The sequence below is a fragment of the Canis lupus genome, chromosome 30 (genome assembly GCF_011100685.1).
Source record: "Canis lupus familiaris isolate Mischka breed German Shepherd chromosome 30, alternate assembly UU_Cfam_GSD_1.0, whole genome shotgun sequence".
In the NCBI taxonomy this organism is placed as follows: Eukaryota; Metazoa; Chordata; class Mammalia; order Carnivora; family Canidae; genus Canis; species Canis lupus.
The window spans coordinates 25,627,890-25,637,529 of NC_049251.1; the positions used below are offsets into that span (position 1 = coordinate 25,627,890).

The 9,640-nt window shown below is 48.4% G+C and overlaps 1 long non-coding RNA gene across 1 annotated transcript; it reads left to right on the forward strand.

Moving 5' to 3' along the window:
• The first annotated feature begins 4,930 nt into the window (after window positions 1-4,930).
• On the forward strand, window positions 4,931-6,509 carry LOC119866905. Its single transcript, XR_005381724.1, has 2 exons — window positions 4,931-5,153; window positions 5,605-6,509. It is a non-coding gene; the product is annotated as an uncharacterized LOC119866905 (long non-coding RNA).
• Window positions 6,510-9,640: the final 3,131 nt, after the last annotated feature.

Genomic DNA, 9,640 nt, shown 5'->3' on the forward strand with positions numbered 1-9,640 from the left:
GTCCTTGGTTTTATGGTCTTGATCAATGCCTGAGTCACAGGGCCAAGTAATCCTGCAGAAATCCTGGACTTGTGCCCAGTGGCCTTGATCAAACTGAGCAGGACGGACACAACAGCACTTGCTCTGGCTCGTCCCTTCTGCAGCCTGATCTGAATCAGTATGTGTTCATTTGCTACCTACAGACCTACGTGGCAGCCTCTTGTTCTCCGAGGTACTCGGTTCCCTGTCATGGGTTTGGAGTGGGTGGAAAGAGACTGGCAGGAAGAATGAAGTCAGTTGGCATGGAACGCTTTCAGGGTTGGGAAATCCAGGCCTTCACATCTACAGCTCAATGTCAATGTTTTATGGCCCACATACTATGTTTCTTTTTTCTTTTTTTTTTTAAGATTTTATTTATTAAAAAAATTTTTTATTTATTTATTCATAAAAGAGAAAGAGGCAGAGACACAGGCAGAGGGAGAAGCAGGCTCCCTGATGTGGGACTCGATCCCAGGACCCCAGCATCATGACCGGAGACAAAGGCAGATGCTCAACCACTGAGCCACCCAGGTGCCCCTCACATACAGTATTTCTAAGAGGAACCTGGTACCTACAGAAAAAGCCTAAACTCAGCATTCAAGATCTCCCACACTTTGGAATTTCCCTACCTTTCCACAAGTATCTCCTCCACAGCCCCCTACATAAGTGCATATGCACACCTGGCATTGCAGGAATGCTGGACTGGTGGTAATTCCTCTCTAAATACACTCAGCATACTTCTACTACTTCTAGGCCCAAATTCTTCCGAGTTCCCCCCTCTGGAAACACTCAATCTTGATCAACTGACATCCTCGGTAGACTTCAGGATACAAAAAATAATGTACTTTTTTCTCCTGCACCTCTTCCTGCTCTATGGTCCTGTCTCTGTGTGTCTGTGAAATGTCAAAAATGAGTATATTAAAGTGGCCTTCCATGTTATCTGCCCACAGGTTTCTGTCACAATCACTTCTGTTTCCTTATAGGTCTGAGTGCAGTAGGCGCCCATTCGCATTTATGGATGGTTTACACACCCTGGGTCTTTCCATTTCATTATGTCTTCTTTTTCAATGCACTCTTGCCCATCATTCTTTCTCTCCCTCAGACTGAACATCCTATTTCCATACATTCTGAGCTGGATGCTTAAGCTGCCAGCAGCTTCCTTACAAATCTTCACAGATCACTTCAGCGGCAGCCTCTTTCTTCTCTTGATATATTCCCACCCCAGTACCCTACTTCTACTGCCAGGACCGCTTGGGTCCTAGCTCTACCCACTGGACAACGTGGAAATGCGACCTACATCTCCTAGGGCACAGAATACAAGGAAGGAACAGAAAGGAGGAAGAACTTGCAAGTGGCCTTGGGACTCCCATTTCCTCTGAGCTATGAGTGTGTTCCCTGGGTGTGGTAGGGAGACAAAGAGCAAGGACTCCAGGTCACAGCCACTCCTCTGATTCAGAACTTTCCACACAGAACCTAGGATTAGAACTCAGACTACTTGGATATACTGACTTCTCCCTGACATGACTGAGCACAGATGTCTTTAAGCTTCAGGGTGTACCCTAGAAAGGAGATTCAGAGGTAATCTCAGTGGAACCACCCAAAACAAGCCGGAGCATCTCCTGACCCCTACTGCTGACCTGCCTCCCAACAAAGTAGACGGAGACTGCCTCTGGCAACAGAAGGAAGAGCATACCAGTAAAGGAGTGGAAAGAATTTTTTAAAAGAATCAGAATTTCCTGATGTAGCCTCCAACTAGAATGGGGTGAGGCACTAGGGAAAATGAGGGAGGTAGATTCCCAAGTGCAAAAAAAAAAAAAAAATTAGAGAGAGAGAGAGAAAGAGAAGCATTCCATTTCTATTTAATTCTTATGATCAAATCCGGAAGGCAGGTTAAGTAACAATAATTTAAAAAAATACTACCACAAGGCAGGCTAAATATGACACTCAGGTTTGTGGAACAGCTAGACTAAGGGGGGGGAAATGAGCCCCTGCTAAGTTTGGAAACTAAATATTAATTTGGGAAAATGTAAAGTTCAGAATCCAATTACTGTCTACACAATTCACTTACTTTGTCTATTATTTTCTCTCCCCACCAGACTTGAAAGTCTCAAGAGCAGGGTTTTTTTGTTCTGGTTTGTTTGTTTTTTCAGTCTCTTTTGTTCACTCTTGCATACCCAGTACCTTTATCTGTGAGTAGAACATGAAAAGATGCTTAATAAGTATCATGGAATGAATGGATGTTCAAAGCAGCCCAGTAGAGACTGGGACACAGCCACTCTTCATTAACAAAAAAATGCCTCAGCCGGCCCACAGCCCTGCACAAGGCTCATGGGTGTGTTAGTGCAAGATTCTAGGCCCAATGGTGCAGGAAGAGCCTACAGCCCTCAAGATCAATACCAATTATAGAAGGATACCTACCTTGCCAGGAAAACTACTTAAATCAGAAATTAGTCAGGAAACTAATGGCCATGCCAGCCAGCCTAATGTCAGTCAATACGGTACTTTAATAGCTCAAAGACACAAGATGTTAAAAACTGAGACGCAATCCAAGAATAAGCACCTAATCAAAGCCCGTGAGTAAGCAGTATTTCCTGGGCATTTGCCACAGGCAGGCCATTTGGCACTGCAGGAAATTACAAAATCCATGAGGTCTCCAAATCATAAACCCTCAACTAAAAAGAAAAGCACATTGATGGTCACATCCTCGCACTACAGATGTTGGTTGATGGATACTTTCGGAGAAACCCTTGAAGCTTTTGGGTAACAGAGGGACTCAGAAGAAGGGAGGGAAGTGCTAAACGGGACTGTCTTAACGCCACTGGCCAGAGGACTCCTCTCCCAAGTTTGCTTCTCTGAAGCTGGCCTCATCGGAGATCTTCCTTCACAATGCCTGAATGTCATAATTATGTGGCTCCTTAATTCCGAGGCCTCTAATTTCATACATCACAGATCTGTTTAGGTTAACAAGGTTTTCTTGGGTTTTTAAATAACACAACTCTTTTGTGTTGCTGAGGACCACCAACCTTCTTAACTTAATGAATATTGATTCTATTTGCTGGTCTCTAGCTGAGTGTAAGTGCACCAAAGTGAAAAGGAGGAAGGATGGCCGCAGAACTGGATAAGCCTAATGGCTTTCCTAATATGTCAGAGAAGAGGGATGCTAAGGTCACAGGAGGAAGGTGGAAAAACAAGGGGGGCGGGGGCAAAGATACAAGTTTCCAATTAATTAATCTGGCCAACCTTAAAACTAGGAAAGTTCCAGAATAATATTTCAGTGATGTATTCTTCCTACCCACATATCCTCCTTTATCCTCCCGCCTTTCCTCCCTACCTTTACCCCCCAACCCCCAAATTAAGCATGTATTATCAAGGCAATACTTAGATACAGAGCCTTTTGAGTGGAGGGTCCTGGGCTAACCTGGGAACCTAACCACCTTTGTAACATTATTGCTTCGGTGAGAAAGTACGTCCTGCATTCCAAACCACCAAGCTCCAGACAGGGCAGCCCGCAGTTTTGGACAGAAGCCATCAGTAAAGTAGGTCTGAGCTGGGGCGGGGGACTCCCAGACTCTAGGATCTCAAAGCTCTAGGGTAAAGGCCCCAGTGGGCGCCCAGGGGGCCGCCGCTCTCTGACACATTCAGAATCCCCATAGTTTTGCAAAGGTAAATCAACACAAAAGCGACAACGTACGTGGGCATGTGCATGGCACCTCGTGCGTCCAGTGTGCTTTACAGATTTATTCTTGAATGAACATGGTTTCTGAGATCTTCCATAATACCTGTGTAGGTGGAGGCAAGCTCAGGTACCCCTGAGCCACTGTCACAGGGGAGACGGACCTCCTCCTACCTTCTCAACAGCCAGGTAGTTGGTTGATGGGGCCCAAGGGCTGAGCCGCGCTGCGCGGAGCAGCCCGGGGGCCACGCCCTGCCCTGACCCGGGTCCCGGACTCGCTGCGGCACCATCGGGGACTCACAGTCACTGACATCCCCTCCCTCCTCCCTCCCCTCCCCGCACCTGGGGGACACTTCCTTCCTGACGCGAAACATGGTCTACGAGTGGGAAACTCTCCAGATTACAAGGAAATCAGAAGTCGCTCTCCGACGAGGTAACCTAGACGGAGGAGCACGAGCGGAGGGTTTCTCGGCTTTGCTGTGTCCCTGGGGAGCGGCCTTGCCCCCGCACACCCCCCTCATCCACGCCCCACTGCTTCCCTCCAGCCGGTCGGTTGGAATTCCACAAACCCCCGGGGCTTGGGTTCGAGGTGAATGTTTTTGTTTTCTGTTTTGTTTTGTTTTTTGTTTTTCAAATAAAGTGACCTCAGGCTGATGGAGGTCACTTTCTAGAAGGCTGTTGAGCTCCTGGTAAGCGTGGAGGGAGCTGCCGGGCAGCCACACCCTGCGCCCTGCGGCGCCCCAGCGCCCGGGCCCCCCGCGCCCCCCCGCTCCCCTCCGCTGCGCCCCGCTCCCCGGGAGCACTCCGGGGGATGCCCGACCCCCGACCCGGGGCGCCGCTGCTCCCCTGCGCACCTGGCCACGGCGCCGCTCCCCGCGGAGCCCCGCGGCCCCTCCGTGCCCCGCGGCCCCAGGCCCCTGCGCCCCGGCCCGCTGCGCCCCGGCCCGCTGCTCCCCGCCCCGCGGCCAGGCGGGAGGGCGGGGCGCTCCCCGCTTACCTGGGCCGGGCGCCGAGAGCCGCGAGCGTCCCCGGGTGCAGAGCGGCGCCGGCTGCCCTGGGTGGGGCTCTTATAGCCGCCACAGCCTCCCGCAGCGCGCGAGGCCCGCCCCGCCCCGCCCCCCCGCCCCCCGCCGGCTCCCACCCGAGCCCGGTGACTCACCCCGCCCGGCCCGGGGCGGCCTCGCCCTGGAGGCCCCGCGCCCAGCCCCCCGCGCCCTCCCGCGCCCTCCCGAGGCGTCCCGGGCCGCGGCCGGCCCCTCCCCCCGCCCTTCCTCCAGCGCGCTCCTGGCGCCACGTCGAGTTCTCAGCCCTGACTGGGGCGAGGGGACGAGCAAGGCCTCAGGGACGCGGGGCTGCGATAAGTCGCTTTTCTTTTGTTTTTAGGCGTCAATGCAGTGGAAGAAGGAATTGTTCCAAGACACGTAAATCGAGACTCCCCGGTGCCGTCTGCAAACGTAGCAGCGTAAGCCCGGACCTGCAGCCCCCGGGCGGGGGGAGGGGCGGGGGGCGGCCCCCGGGGCCTGCCCTGCAAAGCCTGGCTCGCCGGGGCCTCGCCGCGCACAGCCAGGCCCGGGGCCGGAGTTGGGACGAGAGGAACCGGTGAGGGGCGGGAGCCAGGCCCAGGCCCAGGCCCAGGCCCCTACCCCCGCCCCCGCCCCCTCCCCCTCCCCCTCCGCCCCGGGGTTGGGAGCCCGTTTTCCCCAGCGCGGTCCTCTCCCTTTCTGGCCACGCCTCCGGGCCTGGGCTCCCCCGCGGGCCGGCCGGGGTGCGGCTGGGTGGGGCCGGCGGCTCCGAGCCGCGAGTCCAACGAAGAAGTTTCCTCTTCTCCCCTAACTGCCATCTCTCTCTCTCTCTCCCTCTCTCCCTCTCTCCCTCTCTCTCTCTCTCCCTCTCTCTCTCTCTCCCTCTCGCAGCTCCCTCCGCTGTTCTGCACCTTTCAGGCGCTTCACCGAGCTCTTCTCCTACTCCTGATGCTTCTGTCTTTCACTCTTTCCACCGATCTTACGGTCTGTTTTCTAGCTGAGAACCGTTTCACTCCAGAGAACCATAAAATTAAAGCCGAGTCAAAGGACATTGGTTGCCACGCTCAGGATCACCAAACCAGCTGGCCACAAAGGGAGTCCCTGGACACTCATCCCTGAGCTGTTACCAAGCTCATTCACTGGTATGGACACGTGATAGGCCCTATCAAGGGCACATAGAAAATAAACCCGCTCTTATTATACAATTTCTGATTTACATTAAAAAAAAAAAAGATTTTAAGTAATCTCTACACCCGACCTGGGCTGGAACTCACCACCCCAAAATCAAGCAGTACTGGTTCCACCAACTGAGCCAGCCAGGAAATCCCTGTTTTAAAATTTATAGCTCCTCAGTTTAGGGTGAAAGCCTTACAGGCAGAAATCGTGTTTATATGCCTACTCCTCTGAACATTCTGGAACAGAAGGAGAACACAGGCAGACTATAATGGCGGACAGGAGCCAGCCTTCCTTCTATTCCTTTCAGGGCAGGGTGCACAGCCTCTTATTGCTATTTGGGTGTGGTGGGCCCTTGACAGAAGGTTAAGATTTAATTCAAATCATACGGAATGCATAAAAGTCACCAAGTCTCCAAAAGACTGTTTTTTTTTTTAATTTATCTTGAGACTCCAGCAAACTTAAACATACGGATCTGTGCAATAGCCAGTTTGCTTCAAGCTCCAGAAATTTACACCGATGTTATCATAAAAATGAAGTTATTAGAAGTCGTGGTTTGCTATCTGAGGAATGTGGAGCCAATTCTGGCAGTATAAAGGAACTTTTTAATCTCTTGGTGCAAAGATTCTCTTTTTTCCTTTCTCTCCCCCCCCCCCCCATAGCTGGGGAGAATGTTTACTACAATGGATGTGAGATTACTGTACTACTGTTGTGCACACTGTCCTCTGAAGCCTCTATTTTATTCACACTTTGCCATATCTGAACACTGCCTAATAGTAACTAGCTAGCAATGATAAGCCATCACAAAAATTATAAATAGAATCATTCAGAGTAATAGAATGTTAGAGCAGAGAGAGGTTTTAAGACTAACTCGTCTAATCCTTAATTTTTATAGATGAAGCTAGAACCCAAATAAAGTTCTCTGCCCAGTCCAGAGATTAAATAATGCACTCAAGTTACTTAATGTAACAAATTCCCATTAAAACTTAGTGGTTAAAACATACATAACCATTTATTTGCTCATGATTTTGCAATCTGGACAGGATTCAGTTGGGACAGCTTGACTGTTCCACATGATGTTGGGTGGGGCAGCTCAAATGGGGTTGGAGGATCAGAAGTGGTTTAACCCATTTGTGTAGTGTCTTAGCTGGGTTGCTAGAATGTCTGAGAGCAGGCTAGGTCTCCTGTCCCACTGGTCTCTCATCCTCCAGCTCTTCATCACTACACATGATGAAGTAGTCATGGTGTGGCTAGTCATGGTGTGGCTTTTCAAGAAGCAAAGCCTGAAGCTACCAGAGCTCGTAGCTTATACGTTACACAAAAACAGTGACAGGCTAGATTGAATTTATGGGTTATAGTGTGCTGACCCTTGCTTCAGTCTATTGTCTGATCAGTTTTGGGCTTTGCCCTCTGGCCTCTTCACTACACTGTCTGAAAGGTCTTTCCTTTTCCTTAAGAATGGCCCATATTTGTAGCTGAGTAGCTTTCTCAACCTGCTTCCTGCCAGTAGAAACTCAAAGGTCCAGAAACTCCACTTTGTTGTGTTTCTGTGTCCAAGAAAGCTGGCAATTCTTTCATTAATACAATTATCTTTTTTTTAATAATAAATTTATTTTTTATTGGTGTTCAATTTGCCAACATACAGAATAACACCCAGTGCTCATCCCGACAAGTGCCCCCCTCAGTGCCCGTCACCCATTCACCCCCACCCCCCGCCCTCCTCCCCTTCCACCACCCCTAGTTCGTTTCCCAGAGTTAGGAGTCTTCGTGTTCTGTCTCCCTTTCTGATATTTCCTACCCATTTCTTCTCCCTTCCCTTCTATTCCCTTTCACTATTATTTATATTCCCCAAATGAATGAGAACATATAATGTTTGTCCTTCTCCGATTGACTTACTTCACTCAGCATAATACCCTCCAGTTCCATCCACGTTGAAGCAAATGGTGGGTATTTGTCGTTTCTAGACCACATCTTTATCCATTCATCTTTCGATGGACACCGAGGTTCCTTCCACCGTTTGGCTATTGTGGACATTGCTGCTATAAACATCAGGGTGCAGGTGCAGGTGTCCCAGCATCTGTATCTTTGGGGTAAATCCCCAACAGTGCAATTGCTGGGTCATAGGGCAGGTCTATTTTTAACTCTTTGAGGAACCTCCACACAGTTTTCCAGAGTGGCTGCACCAGTTCACATTCCCACCAACAGTGTAAGAGGGTTTCCCTTTCTCCACATCCTCTCCAACATTTGTGGTTTCCTGCCTTGTTAATTTTCCCCATTCTCACTGGTGTGAGGTGGTATCTCATTTGTATTTCCCTGATGGCAAATTGGGACTTCATCAAGATAAGAAGCTTTTGCACAGCAAAGGATACAGTCAACAAAACTCAAAGACAACCTACAGAATGGGAGAAGATATTTGCAAATGACATATCAGATAAAGGGCTAGTTTCCAAGATCTATAAAGAACTTCTTAAACTCAACACCAAAGAAACAAACAATCCAATCATGAAATGGGCAAAAGACATGAACAGAAATCTCACAGAAGAAGACATAGACATGGCCAACACGCACATGAGAAAATGCTCTGCATTACTTGCCAACGATTATCTTTTTTAAAAATACAATTATCTTTAAAACTGTGGATTTTCTATAAATCTTATTGAGGTTCATTCTGTGCTCCAATAATTTATAACCAATACAATTTTCTCAAAAACATCACGGGTTTTCTGTAAATCTTAATGATGTTTAACTCCATGCTCCAAAATTCACAGGTATTATTCTTTCTAAAAACAGACTTCTCTACTTTGTGCTTATCAGGCTAGAACAATGCACCTAAGATTCCGCGCGAAGACCTGAGATGGGTTCAGAGTACCACACTAAATCTCTCTGGAATCTTTTTTTTTTTTTTTTTTTTAAGATTTATTTATTTGAGAGAGAGAGAGAGAGCTCACAAGTGTGGGGGAGGGGCAGAGGAAGAGGGAAAGAAAATCTCTAGCAGACCCTGTGCTGAGCCTGGAGACCAACAACACTGGGCTGGACCTCACAACCCATGAGATCACTTACCCCGCCAAAATCAAGAGTCAGATGCTTAACCTACTAAGCCATCCAGGCGCCCCTCTCTTGAATCTTAAAAATAAAAAAAGGTTTTATAGTCACACATGAATTGATCTTTATTCTGAGGCCATTTCTTACTTTGTAAATCTTACTGCCTAACAATTCTGCTCAAAAACCAAACAGCTTTCTTTAGTGCATTTTTCTCCTCTTATACTTTATCATAAGCAGTTAAATAAAGATCATTGGCATTTTCAGGATTCTGCCTAGAAATCTCCTTGGCTAGATTCAGAGTTCACTGGGCATATTTTCTGTCATTCATGTTACCACAGGCAACGGTAATGTCAAACATTTTGCCAATACATAACCTAGGTTGCCGCTTCTCCAACCTCCTACAGCAATTTCCTCACCACCCTTTCAACAAAACTAAAAGACAACCTACAGAATGGGAGAAGAGAGTGGATAACCAGAGAGTGGATACTGCCTACAGTTGAGTCAATGTCACATATTTTAGGGTTTTCATTAGAGCAACAATCCACATCTGGGTACTAATTTGTTTCAGTTACTATTATTAGGAAATAAACTACCTCCAAATCTTAGAGGCTTAAAACAACAACTACCAAGTTGTTCATGATTCTACAAAGGGGAGAGTTCACTGGGTCAGCTCATCGCTGGTCTATTTAGCATTGGCTAGGGATACCCAAAT